Below are 15,980 nucleotides of genomic sequence, written 5' to 3'. Positions count from 1 at the left end.
GTGTGCGTGTTGGACTTGGAATTCCACGAACATCCTCACTGACTCTGGGCAGTTTGTGTTCCCTCTCTGAGCCTTAGTTTCCCCATTGGAAATATAAAGCCCCTACCCTACCTCCTTTACAGGAAACTTAAGGATGAAAACTATGTATAAAGGCTGCAGTGGATGGCACTCTAGTACAGTCTTTTTGGAGGTGTGGAAACAACCGAGCTCCACTAGCTGTCCCCATGTGTCTGGCCCTTGGATGAACCTCTGGATGCTTTCACTTAATTGGTGATCGGGTGGGTCTGTATCTGTCATACAGAAGTTCTGATGACCCAGGGCAAGGAGGGAAAGGATACTGCCTCATCAGCTGGTAACAGAGAGAGGTGCCTGGGGTAGTGGTAGGCCAGGGGCACAGGGACATGGGGGGTGGTCAGTGAAGTTATTGAAATCTTGTCTCATAGGTAGGCCCTGGGCATTTAAGAAGCGTTCATCATACCTGGCACTGCACTAAACACATGGCGAGAGACAGGGAATCTTGCAGGGGAAGTGTGCCAAGCAGGGCTTTAGAATCACCCTAGGTGTGGAGAAAGAGGTGGATGGAGGCAAGGCCACATAGGAGACTTTACTGTGGTCTAGGGAAGGGATGCTGGTGTCTGAGACGAGGGTAGAGTCCGTGAGAATGGAGAGGAGGGCATGGGTGGGGAAAAACAGCTTTATTGATATGTATAAATACATTTCTTTTTTGGTTTATTGATCCTATACCCTGCAACCTTACTGAACTTGTTTATTAGTTGTGATAAGTATTTAGTGGATTTCTTAGGATTTTCTATGTATAAGATATTGTAATCTGTAGATAAAGATGGTTTTACTTCTTCTTTCCAATATAGGTGCCTTTTATTGCTTCCTTGTGCCTAATTGCCCAAGGTAGAACCTATAGTATGATGTTGAAAAGAAAGGGCAACAACCGACATGCTTGTGTTGCTCCTGATCTTATGAATTTCAGTTGTAGGCATTTCTTAGATGCCTTTTATACAGTTGACAAAGTTCCTTTCTATTCCTAGTTTGCTGAGTGTTTATATCGGGAAAGTGTGTTGGATTTTGTCAATGCTTTCTGTGTCTATTGAAATGACTGTGATTTTTGTTTCTTATTCTATTGATATATTAATTGATTTTCAGATGCGAAAGCATCCTTGCTTTTCTGTGATAAATCTCACTTCGTTATGGTGTAGAAATTATTTATATGTTGTTGAATTTGGTTTGCTAATGCTTTATTTTATGGCCTACCGAATGTTCTATCCTGGAGAATGTGCCAGCGCTCAGAATATACAGAAGAATGTATATTCTGTTGTTGTTGAGTGGAATGTTCTATGATTTCTGTTTTCTAGTGTTTTGTTGAGTTTTGCATCTATATTCATATGAGATATTAGTCTGTAGTTTGCTTTCTTGTGATGTCTTTGTCTGGTTTTGATATCAGGGTAAGACTGGCTTCAAAGAATGAGTGGGGATGTATTGTTTCTTCTATTTTTTTAAGAGTTTCTAATGAATTGGTATCAATTCTTTCTTTTTTAAGTTTGTAGCATTCACAGCTACAAAATTCCCTCTGAGCATTGCTTCATTTTATTTGTGACCTTTGGCATGTTGTATTTCTATTTTCATTTATCTCAAAGTATTTTCTAATTTGCCCTGTGATTTTTCTTTTACTAGTTTGTTGTTTAAAGTCTGTTGTGTACTTTCCATATATTTGGAATTTTCCAGTTCTCCTTCTGTTATTGATTTCTACTTCCATTTCATTGTGCTCAGAGAATATCCTTTGTATGATTTCAATCACTTTGAATTTACTGAGGCTTGCTTTCTGGCCTAACATATGGTCTATTGCAGAGAATGCTTCATCTGTCCTTGAAAAAAACCTGTGCATTCTGCTGTCATTCGGTAGAAGATTCTGTATATGTGTATTAGCTCTCGTGGTTTATAGTATTATTCAAGTCCTCTTTCTCATTATTGATATTCTGTCTGGTTGTTCTCTTCATTATTAAAAGTGGTATATTGGAGTCTCCAACTATTATTGTAGAATTTTTTATTCCTCCCTTTATGTCAATTTTTTCTTCATACACAGAGGGTGCCAAAAATGTATACACATTTTAAGAAAGGAAAAAAAAACTATTAAAATTATAATACTCAATATATACTGATAAAAAAAGATGAATACAAGTCATATGTATACATATTTTTGGTACCTCTGGTATTTGGGTATCTGTTGTTGTTGGATGCACATACGTTCATAGTTGTTATATCTTATTGAATATCTGAATAGAACAATAACAAGTAAAAAGATTGAATCAGTAATCAAAAACCCCCCAAGGGAAAAAAGCTCATGACCAAATGGCTTCACTGATTAATTCTGCCACACATCTAAAAACAAACTGACACCAATTCTTCCCAAAGTCTTCTCAAAGAAGATGAAAAAACATTTCCTAATTCATTCTATGAGGCCAGATCAACATCATTTCTAAGTATAGATGCAAAAATTCTCAACACAACACAAGAAAAACAAATTCAGCAACATATTTAAAGTATTATATACCAAGACCAATGGTGATTTATCCCAGGAATGGAAAGATCTTTCAATATATAAAAATCAATCAATGTAATACATTATATTAATAGAATGAAGGAAAAATCCACATGATTATCTCAATTGATGCTGAACGATAATTTGACAAAATCCAACCCCTTTCCATGATTAAAAACAAAACATAACACCTTAACAAACTAGGAATAGAAGGGAGTTTCTTCAACATGATAAAGAGCATTAATGAAAATCCCACAACTAATGTCATACTCAATGATGGGAGATTTCAAAAGTTACTCAACGCTATAGTAATCACAACAATGTGGTACTGGTACAAGTACAGACATGTAGAAGAATAGAATAGAATTGAAATTCTAGAAACAAACCCATGTATGTATGGCGAATTGTGATAAGAGTACAAAGACCACTCAATGAAGAAAAAATAGTCTTCAAAAACTGGTGTTAGGATAGGTAGATATCTAAATGCAAAAGAATGAAGTTGGACTTTACCTGACACCATATGCACAAATTAACTAAAAATTAGATCAAAAACATAAATAGGCACTAAAATTATAAAACTCTTAGAAGAAAACTTTGAGGTAAAGATTTACGACCATGGATTTGGCAATGGATTTTTAGATATAATACTAAAAGTACAAGAAATAAAAGAAAAAGATAAGTTGGACTTCATCAAAATATAAAACTTTAGTACAGTGAAGGACACTGTCAAGAGAGAGAAATTACAGCCCACGGAGTAGGAGAACATACTTGCAAATCATATATCTGATAATACTTTAGTATCTAGAATATGTAAGAGACTCTTGCACTCAAGAAAAGAGAAACAGTCCAATAAAACGTGGGCAAAAAACTTGAAAAGAAATTTCTAAAAGAAGATATACAAATAGTCAATAAGTACACAAAAAGATAGTCAATGTCATTAGCCAGTAGGGAAATGCAAATAAAAACCACAATGTGATATTATTTCATTTCTAATAGGTTGGCCATAATTTAACAAGTGTTGGAGAGGATGTGGAGAAATTGCAATCCCTGTACATTGTTGGTAGAATGTAAAATGATGGAAAATAATTTTGTGGTTCCTCAATAAATTAAACATAGAGTTACCATATGACCCAGAAATTCCACCCCAGGTATATACTCCAAAAAATTGAAAACATGTGTTTAAACAAAAACTTGTACATGAATATTTATAGCAGCACTATTCACAATAGCAGAAAGGTGATGAATGGATAATGAAAGTGTGGTGCATCCATACAATGAATATTATCCAACCACGAAAAGAAATGAGGTACTGACTGATACATGCTATGACATGAATGAACCTTGAAAACTTTATGCTAAGTGAAAGAAGCCAGACACAGAAGGCCATATATTGTCTGATGTCATTCGTCTGAAATATTCGGGAATAGGTAGATCCCTACAGACAGAAAGTAGATTAGTGGTTGCCCGGGGCTCAGGGGAGAGTGGAATGGTACAGATCTTCCATTTGGTAAGATGAAAATGTTCTGGAAGTAGATAGTGGTAATGCTTGCACAAAATTATGAATGTACTAATTGCCAATGAATTGTACACTTAAAGATGGTTAAAATGGGAAATTTATGTTATGTGCATTTTATCTTAATTTTTTAAAAAAAGAAAAAGAAAAACTTCAGGAAAACAAAAAGCTGTATAAGAAAGGGAAATGGGCCCATAATAAGGTAGTTAGCTGTGAAAGGAACACAGTGTACATAGTTGCAATAATTAATGCAACCATTGTTTATTTTCAGCTTTTTGAATCAATGTGTAGAGAAAGCATGGAAGATTTAATTATGTGTATGGAGCAGAATGCAAACGTCATTAATCCTGACAATGCAAAATTTAAAATACAGGTGATAGAAAACGGAGTATGGAAGGGAGAGAAGAGCAGTAGGGAAAAGCAGGACCATTGATACCCTTACCTCACAGAATGGAGAGTCAAGATACTGTCTAGAATTGATAGAACAAGAAACACAGGTACAAGTATATTGCGTAAAGCTATCCAGAAAAGCAAGGGAGAAATTTGAACCCTCATATATTGCCGGTGGGCATGTAAATTGGTGTGACCACCATGGAAAGACAGGAGTACAATATAGAAAGATAACATGTATATTGCAAAGATAAGAGCAGGAGAGGTTGTGTCTTAAATTGATAGATCAAGAAGTAGCAGCTTATGTACCATATGAAAGGGAACGAATTACCAGGAGAAATAGATCAAAGGGGAAAGGGTCTGGCATATGAAAGGATGGGGCAACACTTCTGCTCTTTGATTTTTAACCATGTATATGTATAATATTTTTTTTCAAAAATACTTTTTAATCTCTGTAATTATAACCATGTCCACTCCTGGCCTTAAATCCTTCTAAGGCCCTCAATGATACAGGTTAAATTATTACTTCTTTACACGTCACTCAAAGCACTTCAAAATCTGGCCCCGAGCTACATTACCAGCGCCATAATTGCCCTTTTCCTTAAAGTACCTAAGACTCTAGCCACACCAATTTATTTGTGGCATCTTGGGTGCCATTTTTTCATGTTTCCATGCTTTTGCACATTTTGTTGTCTATGCTTGGCTTTCTTCTCTTCCTCCTTCTGCTCCTCCTCCCCCTCCTCTCCCTAATGAACCGCACTCTGCAAATGTTACCGCCTCCAAGAAGCCTTCCCTATCACGCCACAGGAGAGTTTTGTCGTCTTTCCTCTGTGCTCTCTCAGCATTTTGTGCATATCTCTGCTATGGCACAGATCACACGGGGTTTCAATTGATGTGTCTGCTTCCCCCGCTGGATTGTGGGCTCCTTGATGGCAGTGACCAACTTTTATTCATGTTTGTATTCCCAGGGCTTAGTCCATGCCTTCTTGAATCAAATGCATTTTTAACGGACATTTGAAAAAAAATAAAATTTACTAAGAAACCAGGGAAAAACCAGAAAGTCTCAGAAAGCTAGTACAAGTGATTATATTATAACATCACCATAACTATGAAGAAAGAGATGTTGATAGTTTGGTAGTTCCTCAAAATTTTAAACACAGAGTTACCATATGACCCATAAGGTCCATTCCTAGGTATATACCCAAGAGAAAGGGAAACATATGTCTACCCAAAAACTGGTACATGAAGAGTCATAGGAGCATTATTCATAATAGCCCCAAATGGAAATAACCCAAATGTCCATCAGCTGAAGAACAGATAAACAAAATGTGGTCCATCCATACAATGAAATATTTTTTGGCCATAAAAAATAATGAAGTACTCATAATTGCTATAACATGGATGAACCTTAAAATCATGCTAATGAAGCCAGACACAAAAGGCCACATATTGTATGACTTCATTTTAATGAAATGCTCAGAGTAGGCAAATGTACAGAGACAGAAAGTAGATTAATGGTTACTTAGGGCTGGAGGTAAGGTGGGGGTGAATGGGAGTGACCGCTACTGGGTACAAAGTTTCCTTTTGGGGGATCAAATGTTCTAAAATTAGATAGTGATGATGGTCACACAACATTGGGAATATGCTTCAAAATTATATTGTAGACTTTAAAAGGGTAAACTTTATGGTAGTTAAATTATATCTCACTAAAGCTGTTTAAATAAAAGAAAGAAATCTAGAAAAAATCCTGGAAGGAAATGCACCAAAAGGTTGACAAGTGGTTGTTAACTTTGAGTTGTAGGATTTTGTGAGGGTGATTGTTATTCTTCTGTTCTACTGCACAATGCCTTCTATGATGAAAATGTATTATTAAAAACAGACACTTCGTGTTTTAAAATATCAAGGAGAACGGGAGAGAGGAGAATAAATGTGTTCTGAGAATAAATGTGTTCATGTGCTAGGTAGGCTACTCCCCACAGCATTCCTGTCAGGTTGTTAGTCTGGGTGGTTGGAGAAGGTTTTGGATCGCTTTCTGTCTCTTTCATAATGTCTTGCAATATCATATGTATCTGCTGACTGACTGACCATGGAGTCTCAGGGGTACAAGTTTCCTAAAGGTTGTCTAATCCAGGTCTCATCCTAAACAGATGTCATCTCCGAGCAATGGGCTACTACTCCCAAGTAGGACATCCTGCCTCAACGTACCCAGTTTCCCACTGAAGTTTGTTGTCAAGACTCCCTTAAATATAGCTGCAAAAGCAGCATTTTCTAGGCACCTGTATTGTGCCAGACACATGCATACCTGGTATCTTACTTAACTCTTACCTAGTGGTGCTATTATTATTCCCCTTTGAAAGATGAGGCACACTTGAGTTTACGTAACTGCATCCCAATATGCGTATGTAGGGAACGTGCCTGACTCCAAAGCTGCGGCGGCTTGCTACCGTCCCTCGCTCCCGTAATTCTGAAGTTGAAACCCTCCTGTTCAGGTCTGAGACTCCTAAACTCAGGACTGACTTGACCACATTGGGGCATTCTCACTGGAGATACCAACTTAGCCTTCTCCACATGCTGCCCCATAGACACACGAAGTTCTCATGTCTTTATTCTAGAATCATAACGTGAAGACTGAGGTTTTGTATGACCCCAAAGACCATTGATTGGACATTCTCATGCATTGCTCAGGCTCTCTTCTCCAAATCGGGGCCTGTCTCCTAATTCCTGTGTGAGTAGTAGTAGCAGTAGTAGTGGGCTGATGCTGTTTTCTTGCCTGATCCGCATGCTAACAGGTCATTTCAATCTCCTGTATTGTGACCTCTTCCCTCCTGCCTCAACCCATAAGTCTGATGAGCCTGTTCTACGCACACACCATCCCCTCTTACTCTTTTTGGTGGGGCTACACAGGGTTTGTTCTCTTCCGTGTCCAGAAAAGATCTTGTTCATCTCCTATGCCTCCTCTCCCTCCCTGAGCCTCCTTCTCAGTCTGCCCTCCAGGTGGAAAGCAGGCAGCCTGAACCTGGGCCATCTCTGGGACTCTCTGAACCAGACTGTTGTGAGGAGTGCACGCCCTCGTGTGTTCGCCGCAAGTAAATTCAGGCTGAGGTTAGAGCCTCTAGCCTTGCTGATGGAGGCTTCTTTCTCCACAGCCTGACCAAGGATCCTAGTCTTTGTCTGGCTGCCTGTGCTATGGCTTTGCTGGCTTTTGAATCGGCCTAGGTCTTAGGGATGCCATCTGCCATCAGGTGTCATTCCAGAGGTAACACCTCCTGGTTATCTTCCCTTCTCCCCCCCCCCTCTCAAAACTGCAACTACACAACAATACCAATAGCCACTATATGCTAAGCATATAGTACAAGCCAGGGGATTTACATACATTACTTCAACCAATCTGCACAGCACCTTGATAGGTAATCGTTATATTCTTGGCACACAGTAGGCACTTATTAAAGAATGAATGGTTTCTCTTCAGTTCATCACAGCGGAAACAGAAGCTCTGGGAAGTTACACAACTCATAAGAGGCAGAGACAATTGAAACCATCCTATTTGACCTCAGAGTCCAGACTCCCAACGGACACTCACATCAGATGCTTCTAGAACACCACTGGGGCACGATGACTCCCAATCCACAGGCCTGTCTGAGGGGGAAGCTGAAGGTCATGGTTAGAAATACGGGTTCTGAAGAGAGCCAGTGAGCAGGCACCACCACTTCCCGGCTGTGTGCCTGTGGGCAAGTTTCTTAAGCGCAGCTTCCTCATTGGCAAATGGGGGTAATGATAGTAACAACTCAGAGGGCGGGGCCTCTTAATGAGGTAATGTACATAAAGGTCTTAGCATGGAGCTTGGTACATGGCAATCACTCAGTAAATGTTTGTGATGGTGATGATGGTGCCTGAGACAAACACAACATGACAGCCCCTTCTAGCATCTTCTCTGCACCTTGCTCCTCATCCCATTCACTCCACCCCTTTATCCATTGTACTGGGCCGAATGGTGGCCACCAAAAATATATGCCCACGCCCTAATACCTGGAACCTATGAATGTTATCTTATTTGGAAACAGGATCTATTTTTACAGATGTGATTAAGTTAATTATCTTGAGATCGGGAGATCATGCTGGGTTATCTGGGTATTGTCTAAATTCAATGACAAGTGTTCTTATAAAACAGAGGCATAGAGATTTGAGCATCAGTATTTATGTATTGTTAACTTTACACCATATTATTTAAGTTATGGAATATCAAAGGGAAGAGTAAATATCACTGACGGACTTTACCCCCTCCTCCGGGGAAGGAATCAATGTGCTTTGGGTTGTACACAGGAGAGTTGTATCATGTTGGTCAAATTATGACCTTATTCTTTTTTTATTTGGAGATTAAGTATGGCTTAAGAAGTTGTATATGATGGTGATGGAAGGAGAACTGACTCTGGGTGGTGAACACACAATGGGATTTATAGACGATGTAATACAGAATTATACACCTGAAATCTATGTAATTTCACTAACAACTGTCACCCCAATAAATTTTTTAAAAAGACGTTGTATATGGATATCAAGTTGACAAAGGATGGACTTGTGACAGCTAATTTTATGTGTCAGCTTGACGGGGCCATGGGGCGCCCAGACACTTGGTTAAACATTGCTCTAGGAGTGTCTATGAGGGTGTTTTGGGATGAGATTAATATTTAACTTTGTAGACTGAGTACAGCAGATTGCTCTCCATAACGTGGGTGGGTCTCATTCAATCAGTTGAAGGCCCAAATAGAATAAAGGGCTGATTCTCCAAGCTTACTTGATATTACCCCAAGGAAGAGAGCATTTTCCAGCCTAACAACCTTAAAACTAGAACAGGAGCTCTTCCTGTCTGAAGGTCTTTGAACTGGGACATCAGCCTGTCCTGCTTTTACAGCAGCCTCCTAACCTCCAGACCTGAACTGGGCACTGGCTCTGCAGGTTTCGGACATGCCAGGCTCCATAATTGCATAAGCCAATCCTATTTTCCAGGGTTGTCAACTCCAAGCCAAGGCCTTGTTAGAAACCTAGTGGTGGGGCCAGGGAGGGGTGTCTTGAACTACCTTGGACCCCCATGAGCTCTTCCTTTCAAGCACCAGTAGGTATTCTTCGCACCAAGGACTACTGAGCGTCTCAGGTGAGTGGCTGACTTGGGGAAGGAGCGAGGGCAAAAGTGAGACAACTCCATTTCCTCTAAGGCCACCAGGCTAGAGAAAGGCAAAATGGCGGATGGAAGCCACAGACAACAGTAAGGCTCAGGTTGGTGGGTCCTCTACTCAGTGGTGCTCACTGGCCTGGGGCCGTTTGCTAACTGGGCATGACATGGAGCAAGAGGGAATAACCCAGGCATCTCTCTGAACTCCTTAAGAGTCAGATTGCAGCACTTGCCATGCTCCAAAGTGACACCCAGCAGTGTCTGTGAACTGAACTGACACGTGTTGGTTTCTGGGACATTCTAATGGTAGCAATCTCTGATGGACTCTTCCTCTGTGGCCCTGGATTCTTGACTTTTTCTGTGCCCATTGTCTGTACAAGTCTCCCAGTTGGCCACAGCCTCCTTGTGTGACGGAACCTGGGGGACTGCGCATCTGGGCTGGGCAAACTAGAGAAGGATGGCCCTGAGACAAGGAGGGAGAACAAGGAGGAACAATGCAGAGCTGGTACCTCTGTGGCATGGAGCAGTAGAGACCTGCATCAAACCTTGGGGTCTTACTAGACACGAGACGTTACTTAGGAGACTTAACTGCTAAGAATGCCAGTCATCTGTATCTAAAATAACTTTTGAATGAGAGAATGGATACAAAATACCTGGAAAGTAGTAGGTGCTCAATAAATGGCAGCTGTCACCACTGTCACCATCATTATCACCATCATCATTAGCGTTTACTGCACACCTCCTGTATGCCCATCACTATGTTTGCCCTCGATGTGGAAGATGAAGGAGAAGTAGTCAGTGGTTCCTGCCCCCAGGTTAGTATATAGTGGGAGAACAGAGATATACACAAATAATTAAAATCCAAGTGACAACCACAAGCAGTAGAGTCAGGATATGGAGCTCAAAGGAGGAAGGCTGTCCAGAGGAGGTGGGTGCTAAGGTAAGCCTGGACAGATTAGATTTCCAGTGCTTGGAGGGACGTTGGGGGGGATACGGCAGGGTGTTCCTGCCTTAGCTCAGCCCAGCTTCAGTACCTGAAGCTGGCAGTGTCTCCTATGTCCTGTTGGACTGTTGGGGACCGGGCTCAGTGCTGGGTCAGCTTTAGGAATACAAATACTAGACTGGCCACTAGGGGTCGACAGAGATTGATGAATAGTGAGGCGAAGAGGGTAAAGGTTTCCTTGCGGACTCTACCCTTGATTCAACAACCTGCCTATTGCCTCATTTCTTCACGTCTGAAATCCCACCTCCTCTGTCCCCTGTCTTTAGAGCCCTAATCCCCTAGCTCAGAAGGCCCCCAAGCTTCCCACCTTCCCCACCCCTGCTCAGGACACCAATACAAGGAGGAAAATTCCCCCCCACACCCCTGCCCAACCCCTCCTGGCTGAGATTGGGGCTGCCAGAGGCTCTGCTTTGTGTCCCAGAGAAGGCTGTGAAGGGAAAACAAATCAGGTGAGGAAGATCTCTATTCCTCTGAGGGTTGGCTTCCTCATGAGGAACATGCTGGGTGGTTTGTCAGTTGACTTTTCCCTCAACTATGGGGTGGGAGAGACTCGCTGGGAAGACTAAAGGCTTAAAAAGGAACTGGTCCCTCATTGGGAGGTGCACTGAGCCCAGGGGCTGGGGCCTTCCTTACTGAAGGTGAGAAGGAGTGTCTAAACCAAGCTGGGCTAAGTTGTGAGTCGAAGGGGATCCACATCAGAGATCCAGGCTGGAAGGTGCTGTGCTGGGGTGCCATATATCTGCCATGGTTATCTGGCCAACGGGGTTCAGCCCCTTACCTGCCCCCAGGATTCCCCCAGGGGCTCCTGGCCTCTCCATCAGTAGGCCTGGGTTTATTAGTTGAGAAAGCACAGAGTCTGGCCCTCTAGACTTCCTAGTAAGGTGGGAGGTAGGAAGCTAGCTCATAGGCTGGTGAGGGTCAGAGGTAGCAGGGTGGATTGCTGAGGAAGAAGCTGCCCCTTCGTTCTGCTCCGGAGGTTGTCCAAATGTTTGCTCTCTTACGGGTATTCCTCCAGGGGAACTTGATTCCCTGTGTTTACGGGGCCTGGCATGTCCAGAGTGTTCACTAACAAGGCAGGAATAGGACTGGGCAAAGATGCCAGTTCTGCAGCCAGCACCCTCCTGCCCCAGGTCTCCTGGCCCTCTGAGATGGGGTGCCAGGATGGCGTCAGTGACAGGTGGGGACAGCTGCTGCTCCCATCCCCCAAATTCCTGAGCCCCTGACAGTGATGGATGGCCCAGCCACTATGTGCACATTCCCCAGGTAACTGGAGTGAGGACGCAACAGGTGGATTGGGCTGGAGTGCTGCGGGATTTCCTGCAGCCGGCTTCCCTATGCTGAGCTGGAGAGCAGAGAACAGAGGAAGCTGAGCCCAGAGCACTGACATACAGGAGGGCAGGGGTGTCCAAAGATGAAGCCTCTAAGGAGCCCAGGGTCCCAGCTACGGTTCAGAGACTTATGCCACCTGCTATGCCACACTGAGCCATGCTTTGCCCCTCAGATGCCCTGCTATGCTCATTTCATTTGCCTGTAGGGGGTGTGAGGGTTTGGGACAGATTTTAAGGGATCCAGAGTAGGGCAATTTGGTACAAGGAGGGAATAAAGAGAGAGGGAGGGAGGGGACAGGGCCATCTCAGGAAGAGAGGGGTTCCTCCTATTCCTGGTATCATCCTGCCAACAGCCTGAGCCAGGGCCAGGCTGACACCTGGAAGATCAAAGTGATCTCAGTGCAAACACCCATAAACCAGACGTGAAGCTGGGGCAAGGACCAGACAGGGGCTGGGGGCTGAGAGTCTGGTTGAACCTTGGGTCTTTGGGAACACCCCCTCCTTCCCCAGCCAATGGGACTTGTCCTGGCAGCAGTGAAACTAGCCCTGCAGGGCGTACCCCCCTGGGGCTGAATCTGACCTAGCCCTGGGGTGTGGTGCAGCCAGGGGAGGGGAGAAGGAAGAGTGGGAGGGCTTGGGCCCCACCCTAGGCTTGCCCTGAGCCTGACCCAGAGATAGAGTGACTTGAAAAGCAAAATATTCGTGGGGAAGGGGGATAGCCTGGGCTCAACCCAAACCCCACCCAACTGGTCTCACTCAGCTAGGGGCTGGTGAGGACAGAAGGAAGAACAGGAGCGAAGGGGGTGATGGGAATAAGCCAGCTGGGCAAGAGAGGGCTTTGCTGGATGAGGTTGGCGGGCAGCGAGTGCAGCCAGATTGAGCCTGGAGCCTCAGTTTCCGCATCTGTAAAACAGGCTTATGAATATCAACTTCAGGGCTGTTGTGAGAATTACAAAATGGTAATAGAGCACCAAAGGTGACAATATAGCACCTAGCTGCAGTGCTTGGCACACCAGTAAGTGTTCAAGAAGCTCTTCCTCACCGTGTAGGGAATGGGTTTGTGTACCTGTGAGGCGGGTGCAGGCAGAGGCGATCGGTCTTCTAGGGGACAGACAGGAGGCCTATGGCAGGCAGACATGACTGCCGCTAGGAGACAGGGCTGCTTGGTTGGCACTACCCTGGGCCTCAAGGATGTCAGAGTAGAGTCATGAGCAGAAGCTCATGTTGTATAGCCAAATGGCCCAGGTTTGAATCCTGACTCTCCCACTCCCTGGCTGGCTGTGTGGCCTTAGGTGAGTTAGTTCACATCTCTCGTTTCAGAGTGCAGGGCAGGCAAGGAGAGATCAAGGACAAGGGTCCCAGCCATCGAGGGTGTGTGTGTATGTTCATGCATGTGTGTGTGACAGTGACACAAAACAATGTGGGGGGCTACACTCTGTGTTCCATGAGGGTAGGAACCAGACCTGCCACCTGGTGCTGCATGAGTGGGTGGGTGACAAAGACCGAGAGTTCGTGTATGAATATGTACGTGTGTGAGCACAGCCGACAGACTGGGAAGTGTGCATGTGGCACACAAAGCAGGGGTGAACGGGCAAGAACGGGTATGACCGGGAATGAGGGTGTCTCTGTAGGAGGCTCTGTGGAGGAATAATAGTTTCCATGTAGTAAGCACCGTGGTGGGCCAGGCATGATGCTAACCCTTTATGAATGTTATCTCATTCATGCTTCACCACAGCTCTGAAGCAGGCATGGTCTCCAGGTTACAGGCGAGCTAACTGAAGCACACAGAGGTGACGTGACTTGCTCAAGGAGACACATGGGACAAGCAGGGAATCTGCCTCAGAAGTTTATGGAAGGAGCTGAGCCCAGAGCGTGATGCCTGAGGTCTCTGGCAGTGGCCAGTTGGTCTTCTGCAACCCTGGGTCCAGGAGGCCTCATATATTAATTTCTGCTTGCTTGGAGCTTCTCGAAGGCAAGGTTTGGTGGGGCTCCTCTGTGCGTCATCAGGGCAGGCCCAGGTCAGAGGCTAGCACAGGGTCAGTACCCAGGAAACATGGGTGGATTGAAACTAGGGCAAGGAGAAGGATATGGGCTTGGATGAGAGACGGCCCACCTCCCCCCCCAGATCCTGACTTCCTCTCAGGCTCCCTTGGGGAGTAATTTTTCCCTCTCTCAGGGGCCTGAATTACTACATCTGAGGTCCTGCAAGGGTGGGGACCCAGAGTCACCAGCCCTGGCTATGGCAGGGAGTAGTCCCAGCCCTGTTACTGAAGCCTCTGTAGGTGGGGTACACATGTCGAGGCAGTAAGTCTGTGCTTTTAACCAGGAATGAATTAAATCAGCAAGTAAGCCAGAAGGAGCTGGAAATGTGGCAAGCCAGGATGGTAGAGGGGGATGGGCATGGGCTTTGGAGAAACATAACCCTGGGGTCAAATCCTCCTTCCATTGTTGATCAGTTAGGTGGCCTCAGATGAGTCACTTCTCCTCCATGAGCCTCAGTTTCCCCTTTATATAAAATGGGGATAGTGGAACTTGTCTCAAAGGATTGTGGAAGGAAGTGCATCTAACTATTCTTGGCATGGAGAAGGCACCCAGTAAGTGGCAGACTGCTTCTCATACTCAGGTTTTGATGTCCCGCCATGCATTGGGGGATCCTAGTCTCCAAGCTGGTGTATCAGTATGTCCTTGCACCTTCTTCTCATCTCTCCTTGCTCACGCTCGATAAGGGGTCCAGTTGGGAGCTGAGAGACCCCAGACAGCTCCTCCTCTTCCCTGTCTACCCAGATCCCTCTCCCTCTGGAAGCCGTGTCCCTGAAAGTAGGAGGGGCCCAGCTTCTCCTTTGTTAGTTCCTCCCAATAGAAGTCCACTCTACAGCCAGAGAGATCATGAGAGAATCCAGTGAGAAACTCAGTGGCTCAGCCTCTCACTTGAGACAAAGGCATGAAACTGTGTAAATGGTAGAGCACTTGGGGAATGTTCCTCAATCATCTCCATGAAGAAACAGCAAGGGGGAGACTTTAAATCCTTGGCAGTCCCAAAGCCAACCAACCCCAAGTCCAGATCTTCCTCCTGTGCTTTCCCTTCCTCCCCATACTGAGCCGCGGTTATTGCCAAGGCCACCACGCCTGTTCCAGGTCTTGTGTTCAAGCGCTTGTGCCAGGGTTGTGTGTGCCATGCTCCTGTTCCATGACAGCACCGTTTGTCCCAGGCGCCCGCAGTGCTGTGAAAGACCAGTAGGGGGAGACATTAGCACGTGAGTGTGTCTCCTGGGGTCCGACCAGGGAGAGCGGGTCGGACCGGGAGGGTCTGAGCTATGGGATGGAGCCAAAGTTATAAGCAAGGAAGCGAGGAGGGGCGGGGAGAATTGGCCAGGGCTGGGAGACAAAGACCCAGATGGCGAGGTCGGGAAGGGCTGGAGTCCGGTGTCTCTGGGCCGAGACGCCCGCTTTTGCTTTTCTCAGAAGGCGCCTGCCCTGCGCCTTTTCCTCTTTGCCCTGGAGGTGTCTTTTTAAATCAAGGTGTCCTCTTATCCCCGCTGGCCTATCCCAAGGCCTTGCCTGCGCCTTCAGACAGGACAAGAACTCTAAATCTGGGCTCCTGGGGTCCCATAAAGCTCTCTCCCAGATCTGAAATTTCGAAGGAGGCCTGGTCTCTAGGGGCTAAAAACTCAGCTCCCCCCCCCAACCGTATTTAACCCCTCTGTCTCCACCACCCACCGCTATCCGTTTGTACGTTCATGGGGCTCCAGGTCCATGTGCAAGCGGACAGTGCACTGCGAGGGCAGAAGGAGGAAAGGCCACCAGGGCACTACGTGAGACGGGTTCAGGAGCAAACAAGCTATCCTTGCCACAGAGCTGAGCACAGAACAGGACTTCAGGGCTCATGTGTGCAAAAAGAGAGTAGAAGTACTACTTTCCCGGGATACTTGCGACGGGGCCTGTATGGCCCAGCACCGTGGCCGGAGTGTGGAGCCGGCGTGCGGGGAGAACAGGCCGACAGCTCTAGAGGAGCGCCAACTTCCCACGGG

The sequence above is a fragment of the Rhinolophus hipposideros genome (genome assembly GCF_964194185.1).
Source record: "Rhinolophus hipposideros genome assembly, chromosome: X".
Classification (NCBI taxonomy): domain Eukaryota; kingdom Metazoa; phylum Chordata; class Mammalia; order Chiroptera; family Rhinolophidae; genus Rhinolophus; species Rhinolophus hipposideros.
Note: the sequence above shows the minus strand (reverse complement) of the source record.